The sequence below is a fragment of the Cephus cinctus genome, unplaced genomic scaffold (assembly GCF_000341935.2).
Source record: "Cephus cinctus unplaced genomic scaffold, Ccin1 Ccin1_scaffold0457, whole genome shotgun sequence".
Classification (NCBI taxonomy): domain Eukaryota; kingdom Metazoa; phylum Arthropoda; class Insecta; order Hymenoptera; family Cephidae; genus Cephus; species Cephus cinctus.
Window position 1 is genome coordinate 812992 of NW_014333134.1, and position 9689 is coordinate 822680.

General features: G+C 38.7%; 1 protein-coding gene and 1 long non-coding RNA gene across 10 annotated transcripts in view; one reads left to right on the top strand and one right to left on the bottom strand.

The window, feature by feature from the left end:
• The window catches only part of LOC107267843 (inactive rhomboid protein 1), a 174560-nt gene that overhangs the window by 77697 nt on the left and 87174 nt on the right, over positions 1-9689 (bottom strand). The gene's annotated exons all lie outside the window — the stretch shown is intronic.
• On the top strand, positions 1763-4445 carry LOC112494373. Its single transcript, XR_003059740.1, has 3 exons — positions 1763-2943; positions 3057-3633; positions 4036-4445. It is a non-coding gene; the product is annotated as an uncharacterized LOC112494373 (long non-coding RNA).

Below are 9689 nucleotides of genomic sequence, written 5' to 3' on the forward strand. Positions count from 1 at the left end.
GGGGGGGGGGGGGGGAGTATAAAGTCAACTTGTGAAGCCTTGGGAGGTTGACTTTCCAAGGGGTTGGAGTTTGTCCCAGTACATATTCAAATCGCGAGAATAAATAATGAGACCGAAAGTAAAAATGTCTGTTGACGGAAGCCGAAGCGCATCGGTGAGTAAAAACAGAACTAAAACGAAGTCGTGCGTCAGATCGATCAATATTATCGAATGTTCACGAATTTAAATAATCCTCAAATATGATTGACAGTATTATGCAACTTTGATAATTATTTTCAATATGGCTGTCATTATCCTTGACAATTTCTATGTAGTTTTCTACTTCGCGTGGATATATATAGATATACATATATATTGCACGTGAATAATGAAAAAGATATCAAAACTAGTAACGCGCATCGCGGCTCGCGTATCTCGTCGTTGCAATGTGGGAGAAGCTTAATGTACCGACTCTGCTTCTGACATTTGCAAATTAGCTAGAGTCTCTGTGCCCCTTGGAGTCTTGATCCCGTACAAAGTATAGCACGATACCGAACACGCCCGAGAAGACCCGAAGATCCTCAAGGTGTAAACCCACCCTCGTACGACTTGAATTTCCGTTAAAGCCGGTATATCAGAAAGATTTGAAATTTTCATGGTAATTCCCAACCAATCAGAATCGCTCTTTTTTCCCGTCGCTTCATCTCAACAGCCAATTAGATTTCTTCTTCCGCACTGACTGGCTCGGCGTATCGTAGAACTGTTTCACAGGGGTGACAAAGGGGATTGAAACTTACACAGTGTAACGTTACAAGAGATATTGAAGGGAGTTAAGCTAAGCCATGCAGACAAGTACTAATTGAGATACTAATAATTGACTAAAGGAAGTCAGACTTGTACCCTTAGTACGTGGTACATAGAGATTCACCCGCAGGAGCCCTCTGGCGTCGTCAAACGACGGCAAACTAGTTGACGCCAATACGTTTTATCGTGCTTATCGATATTGATCTGGAATGGTGGATTTCACCCCTTGTGGGTTCTCGGTTACTCTTACGTCTCAAAACTATTCTTTGAGCATCAATGCTTCGTACAGGGACGTTTCAGTGAGCTGACTGAATTCCGATGGTCGAACGAGCTTTATTAATTAAGTGCGAATAAAATTAACTAGCGAATTTATTCCAGTCACCCAGTATACATTGATTTGTACAATATTATATTTTCAAGTGTAACGGGTCGTCATTAACGAATAATTATTGCATACGGTATTACTGTATCGCGCATATTGAAATTGAATTAGCTGAAACGTCATTCAGTCGTACCAATATTTATACTGATAACACTCGTATTATTTTATCCGATTTATCGTACATTTAATCACCGAATGCATTCAACTCAGAATGGGACACCACGTGTCTGATTGACTCAGAATCAACATGTGACACGACCTGACGTCATAATTGCCAGTGCCGGTTTCACTGTGTAATTGCGTAAGGATGATATATGAATAAGGAACGTACATATACAATGATACTAGAGAATCAAAATTCAAAATGAATAATCCTAAAGTCAAGGAACGTGAAACTTGGTCCAAAAATTTACTAAGGCCACGTAAAGTGTGATAAATAAACAAAATTACAATTATTATTCATTCAAAACTTTCCCGTCAAATTATTTGTATGATTGTCAATAATGAATTGTGAATAATTAATCACTGCTCGTAAAAGTATCTATTTAATTTTTACCATCAAATAAATAAAAAGGTTAATTAATTCCTTACGTCTTTCTCATTCCAATATCCAATCTTTCGACTTGATACAATTTTCACTGATTCACTGATCCTTACACTTGCACTGATAATAAAATTAATTCAACGTACAGAGCACGTATTAATTGAAGCAGTCACGATATATATTAAAGATAATTTTTGAAAACACAATTGCATTTAAAAAATTCATATCATTTTCTGTGTTAAGCTTCAATTTTCAATTGAATTCAAGAAGTCATTGACTTCGAGTAAATTCATAATGTCACCGTTAAGGGCTAACCACGATAACACCTAATGAATGACGTAATGATCCTAAATCACCGATAACAGTATTAATAAGAAAAGTTACATCCTCAATTTTAAACTGAATCCACAATTAAGACACTTTCAGCGTCTCTTATCGTTTCGACACATCATAGTACTACAACTAGAATTAATTAACACGTTAATCACCATAGCAACGGACACGACTGATTATCATTGAATTATTATCGCGTGGTTGGAGGCACTATTGATAAAATTAAATGTAGCAAAGGTCCAAGAGACAGGATCGCGACAAATTCTTGGACAAGTTACACGCGCACTGTGCGTCAAGATAAATTGTCATGGACAATATTCCGCAGTATAAATAATGAATAAAAATTAAATTAACAAAACTCAACTGACGAGCGATCAGCACCGGATTACTTTCCACGAACTATCATTTGAACAAGACCGAGACTCGCTGGCGTGCGAAGAGAATATAAAAATGGACGCACTGAAACGATCCTCCAAATTCTTCCGATCGCAACACGATGATTCACTATGAGAATAACAGTAGGTGTGTCTTGTACGATACAAGATAACAGATAACGAACACACATTTAAGCTGTATATCGGCACGTGTTTACGATTAAATATTGCACTACACAATCAGTGATAAAAGTAACTAATAAATCCTCTGTTTTATGCAGAACGTTGTACTCGTGTTCAGCCGTGAAGTTTCGACGAGTCGCTAAGTAAGGAAAGGTTAGGACAAACAGACTGTAAAGTTAAGTCCCGTGTACGGCAGTATAGCGCGAGGAAGAGACAGACAAACAGATAGAAGTGGGGATACGACGAGTGCCAGCAGCAGCAGGGTTTGAAAAGCGGTCTGACTATATATTGTGGTATAGTTGGTAGGAGCTGTCGATTCTTAGAAGAGACAACCGTTGCTCGAGGTAACCTAACGGCTATTGCCTACACGGTTTGGCTGTAGACCAAACAAACGTGAACAAGGACGTATCCGAATTTTCATTGCGTAACTAGTTGTGTTGAATATTATCCGTTTTAGAAAAGGACATTTGAATTCCTACAGCGGGCTCAGGATCAGGTCAACTCCAGACCGATGTCGAACAGATCTTATTGCTTCCAGCAGAACCTCCGGATACAAGACGGTTTGCCATCTGTTGGCCTTCAGTTCCCTGGAACTTCTATAGGTACGAAGATACCAAGAGAAGGGGGGGTCATAATCAAACTATGACGTGGTTCTCTCAAGATCCCGTCTGACCCCGTGCAGAACCGATCTGACTCCCACAGATCGAGTCTCCCCTGTTTGCACAGCTGGCTCGTCCCCTGGTTCGGTCCATGCTCTTCGGGTACCAGATGGCCTTGACCTCAAGCCTGTAGTTAGCCACCCTCTTCGGATCACTTCATCGTGGAGGCGAAGATCCCCAAGACCTAGGTAGACGTTTCAATGGTACTCAACGAGTACTCATGCTGGTTGACTTCATCCAACTTCATCCCCGTCCAACGCTTGCAGTCAGGAGCACCGGGTCTGGATGTTCGCCGTCGCACACACGCCTAGGTCCCAGACTCAACGTGCCTTCTTATCTGACCCCCATGCCGTGACGTGACTGACTGGCTTAACGGTAAACAGATCTTTACTTTAGTTTATTGTGATTATGAGATGACGCAGCAATGTGTATTTCAAACGAAGGTCACGCTGTTTACAGTCGACGACTCCGCGCGCAATGCTATTTTAATATGTTTGTCGAGTTACGAAAGAAGTTTGAATAGAGCAAAAGAAACGAAGAGGACTGGAAGGAAAAAAATGTATATCGGAAGAAGGCATTTCTTTATTTCTCTTAAGCGTCACATTCTTTTGTAAAACGTCTTATTCCCGGTACAGGCGTCTTGCTTCTTCCTCTTTTTCGTATTGCATTGGCAGCATAGAAGAATTTCTTACTTTCTTTTCTTTGCTTGCTACTTTTCCTCGTCTATGTTTTTTTTCACTTATTTTTCCACTTTACTCTTTGATTCTCGTTAATTAGAAATCGTGTCCACCTCGACTCCGCCTCCGGTCCGAAGAAAAGCTCGGGAAAGAAGGAGAGCAACCAAGAAACACAACAAAGTGCTCGAAAATATTCACGACTTTTATTTTGAAATATGCCAAACAAAATGGCTGCGGGGACTCGACTTTGTCATGGAAGCACTCTTGTCGGGTAAAATGGTATCTACCCACGGGTATAAGGGTTGACTGTCCAAGTAGCTATACAGAAGGTCTCAATTGAATGCTACAAACAGAGCGTGGGCTTAGACAAGCTCTAAAAGTAAATGATCAAAATTACGATAATTTTCAAACTACGCAAAATAGATTTCACGAAAACTTGAAAATACCATATACCATGCGAAAGACGGGAATCGAAGTAGCGATCAGTTTAAAAATTCGAAAAAATTTTGTCCGGAAAAAAACTGAAAAAAAAATAAATCCACGAACACCCGAAATTCTCTTTATTTTTCTTCCTTTCTTTTTAGGAAGGCAGTAATTGGTATCCTAATCAAGACCATCCTATTTTCCACCTAATTCCACGTCTGGGTTGTCGTCGAGCAAAAAGAAAAGTGCCAATGGGCAATTTTTTTCCATTACTTTTTTTTATCCTACAAAGATCGAAGATCGATGTCCCGATTAAAACTAGAAATTGGACAATATAAGAAGTCACGATTTGTCCAGCTCTAAAGAAAAGACCGATAGAAGAAATTACAATTTGCCCGTCCATAACCAAAACCCGAAACCTAATGTCAAGCTTAGGCCGAGTCTCCACTATGTATACGGCTATACACATTTTTTGCTACAGTTTCACCATACCCGTTCCTATCTATACATATATACAAAGCAATATGTAATTAAGTCAAGTATACATATACCCTTGGTACGTATGCCAGCAATCCTACAAACTTCCCTAATAATTATTACCTCTGCCAACTTTTTCTAGAACCCTTCCCCACGACCCCGTAGCAACCCCACCGAACCCTGCCGACAATTTCGCAAGTTTTGCCAACACGTTAAACGCGTTAATTGCTCAGAATTTCGTAACATTGTAAAAATGACTTAATATTAGAAATATCATTATTTTTAGGGAGAAACAAAAAATTAATAATTAACCAACACCAATTACAATACCATTACCATAATTTTGGCATAATACATAACCATGTATACACAGTACAACGATAACCTGTCATAACGAATCCATAAGAAATTCTAAAGGCCATTCGACGTAACTCTCAACCTTAGCCAAAATGGCATCTAGAACATCCCAAGCGACTTAATGTACCTAAGTACCATACATACTAGACATACTGTATATACCGGGTGGCTTATTGGTCCATTGGAAAATTTCCAAATCACTCGGCTGGCGAACGTTAAGGGACGTTAAAGGGGTAAGTATTTGCATGATAATAATTCTGAAGGCCGATCACTCGCCAAGAGGGCGTTGAGTTAGAAGAATCTAGAAGACGAAGTAAAATGGCGACGAAGGGCCTGAACCGTCAATATATACATATATACAGGAAGTACATAAAGCCAAAGAAGACCAAAGTTGGATAAGAACTAAAAAAAAAAGAAAGAAAAAAAAGCGACACTAAGAATGCCGGGAGAAGAAGAGAGAAAAAGATGTTAAACGTAAGGAGAGGAAGTGGCAGAACCGGAAGTGAAAGAATTCAAAGTGGAAGCCAAAGCTGAGGCATTTGCTCCCATAAGCGTCCCATAAATTTTCAACGATCTTAGGATGTAGGTCGGACCGATAGTCCCTGCGTACTGGCAACTGCCATATACCCGGTTACAGCTAACTTCTCCTCCTACATTATATATCCACAGTCCATTTCTACCCGAGCATAACTCTCTTCTTCTTCTTCTTCTACTCAATATATATGGACGAAGATGGTAGGAACGGACGAATTCGTTATTTAGAGTGCACTGCAACCCTTTTCGCCATGGGATAGCCGAATTTCAAAAACCTATATGGCTGCTGTTGAACTGAATTTTGATTTTCGATAATACGCCAAAAAAAGTGGGTTTAAGTAAGTACCACGCGCACGTATATAAAAAAATATATATTTACAGGATATAGAAATTTCAAAATTTTTTATATACCCACATAGCAATTTTTTTATTTTTATTTTTTTTTCAATTTTCAGGACAGTGGACTACTCGCCCACCACGGGGAGGAACTGAGAATGAATTCCTTTTTACGATTATTCGAAATGGAGTCGGTAGTAACGACCTCTTGGAGACATTCTGGTAATGGTTATATCCGTACCTTTAAAATCTGGGTATCTACCAGAAAGACGCTTTCCGGTTCATGACCGATTCCATCTACAATCTAACAGTCCTATAAGATTTGCCAAACAGTTTTAACGTATCGATTGAACGTAACATTGATACTCGAACGACGCCTGGAGGGATCGTCATTTTTCTTAGTGTTATCTGACTATGCCGAACCTGCCCGTCTACTGCCAGCGAAAAAGCACGTCGAGTGACGTCATTTTCAGCTAGAACGACGATCGACACGAAGTTTCCAATAATATTCACCATAAATGGCTGCCAAAACGACGTCGTCAATTTTCCAAAACACTGCAAGAACGATAAAGCCAATTACAAAGTATGCCAAGTACTACAAGAACAAACCACTAAAAAAAAAAAAAAAAACATTAAATTTTTTTTAATAACTCAACATTAGAAAATAAAAAAAGTGACATTGAATTTATATAAAAAAACATACTTAAAATATCAAATCCACCTGTGACCCCAAATTCGGTGTAAAATCCACTCGAAAGAAAAAAAAGGAAGAAATTTCAAAAAACAATACAAGAAAACCAGAAATAAGGATTTCAAACAAATATATAAATACCCAACTGTATTCTTGTAGTTTGAGCAAAAAAGTTTTCAAAACAAAAGTTACACGAATAAGAACCTCTTATATCTTTTTCAATAGCAAGATATACACCCGCTATCAAACTCTCTCGATACTTTTAGGCCTGCCAGCCGTCATTCCCCACGGAACAAATAGAAGGAAACAAGAAAATTCCGTGAACCGTAGGTGAAGCGTTTCTTCGTCGACCAACAACAATACGGCACCGGAATTCCTTGCGAATGCCGATGCGACGGACGTTTATGGCATACCGATGAAGTGGCCGTTCGTCGATGAAGCTTCTGACGACGTGGCTTTATTGCGCTTTTATGGGACTTCCCTTTATGAGTTTTTGGATTATAACTTTCCAGGCCACTACGAACGACGACCATCCCCTATCCCCTCCCAGCCCCAACCCACCCACTACCAACTACCCATTACCTACCGCTAACGGATATATGCCTGCTGCTAAGCTTATTAAGTTTTTGCCATCAGCCGTAGTTTGTACCTTTGCCATATGATATTTCGCTTCGTTATATACATATATATGCCACATGTGGATAGATAGGAGAGACATAAATACAGACGAGTTAAGGTTAGGTTAGGTTCCTATTAATCTACGTTTAATGGCCGCTTACCTTTCGTTACAGTCCCATCAAAGTCGGGCTAGGTTTTAGGTATTACCACGTAATCCTCCAGACGCGGAAGTTCAGCTTAATTTTCTTTTTTGTCCTTTTTTTGCACCAAGATTAATTCCCTAGGATTTTACTAGCTAATAGAGAGAGCGAGAGCGAGAGAGAGAGAGATAGAGAGAGAGAGAGAGAGAGAGAGAGAGAGAGAGAGAGAGAGAGAGAGAGAGAGAGAGAGAGAGAGAGAAAGAGGGAAAAAAGAGGTGATCGATACTGGTAATACTGTGTTAATAGGGATTATTCATTTACTTGCTTCAGTGGAATGTACGGGGGTCATTTGGTTTTATATGGGGATTTACGGTTTTTTAACTTTTTTTTTTGCGCAAAAAAAAGGCATGGACTTTATTTTTTTCTGAAATAATTTCAAAGTATGGGACTAGTATATTTTTGAGTTTTTTTTAAAATCTGATATGTACTGTATTGCATACGTTATCTATTGTGTGATTATATATGTGGATAAATATGTTAAAAGGTGGTTTTCAGGACTTTTTTTTTTAGTATTGGTGTTTTCCAGGATGGACCTGGGAATATTCTACGTGTAAGATATACTTCCAGGGCCATTAAGGTACACTCACACGGAATTTTTTGGGCTAAGAATATTTAATACTAAGAATATAATTGTAATGGGCTAAGAAATGGCTTCGTTAGGTTAGAGTAGGTTAGAACTTCATTTATTTATATATTTCGAATATATATATATATATATATATATATATTGTGACGACACTTTTTAACGGTGACGCACAAATAAATGGCACCGCGAGAAATAATTAATGAAATACTAAATTATTGGGCGCCAGGTATAACCAGAGTTACACCGCTGTCTCCTAAGGACACCCTGGCCAGCTCTTATGCGGTGGGGTCCTGGGTCTGGGAGACAATAATCAAAATCTGAAAATTAGGGAGGTTCACTCTAAAAACTACTGGAAACGACAAACTATCGGAACCAAAATTCGGGGACGGATCCGATTTATTTTAAATAGAAAATATAAGAACAAGATGGTGAAATACAAATGATAATTACAGAAAACTGATCGAGATGATGCATAACACACTGGGATATTTACCCGAACGATATTATACAATAATGTTCCCGCTGGAACAACGCAACATATTTTTTTTAAAATCTGATATGTACTGTATTGCATACGTTATCTATTGTGTGATTATATATGTGGATAAATATGTTAAAAGGTGGTTTTCAGGACTTTTTTTTTTAGTATTGGTGTTTTCCAGGATGGACCTGGGAATATTCTACGTGTAAGATATACTTCCAGGGCCATTAAGGTACACTCACACGGAATTTTTTGGGCTAAGAATATTTAATACTAAGAATATAATTGTAATGGGCTAAGAAATGGCTTCGTTAGGTTAGAGTAGGTTAGAACTTCATTTATTTATATATTTCGAATATATATATATATATGTATATACATATTACTCTCTGTGATATCCCAGGTGTAACACGACAGCAGTGCAAGAACTGAAACACGAACATTATATGACAAACACTATCATGTACTGGTAATGTCGATAATCAGTTTACATGACAAAATAGCCGCTGGGCATGTAAATTATAGATACAGATTTCATAGAAATGCCTGAAAATTTCATACATCACATACGTATATACGTACCGAGATGGTTTTGAACAAATTATAAAAAATAATGATATCAAAATAAAAAAATTCGTATAGTACCAACAGATAAGTAATGTATCCCAAAAATGCATGTTATTAACGACTTGTCACGATAAAAATTTCAATATGGCCGTCCGACCCCTCGACACCCTTAAACTTGCATTGTTAACCCCATTCCGCATTGCCAACCACCCACCATCTTGGAACCTTCGTTTAATTTACGAGATAAAAATAAAGCGCCGTGGCTGCCATCTAGCGGCAATCGGTAGAAGTTAACCCACGTCGAAAAGCCTGAATATATTTTTAGGCCGGTACTCCCGGCTTCGAGGAGTCATCCAGATTAATCGAGAGACGATCGAGGGGTTGCGATACTCGAAAAAGGTTAATTAAGCCGGCTTATCGAATGCTTAATTCAAGGGTTGTAGAGAACAAAAAAAAATTCGGAAGCCATGATACCCCCCCCCCC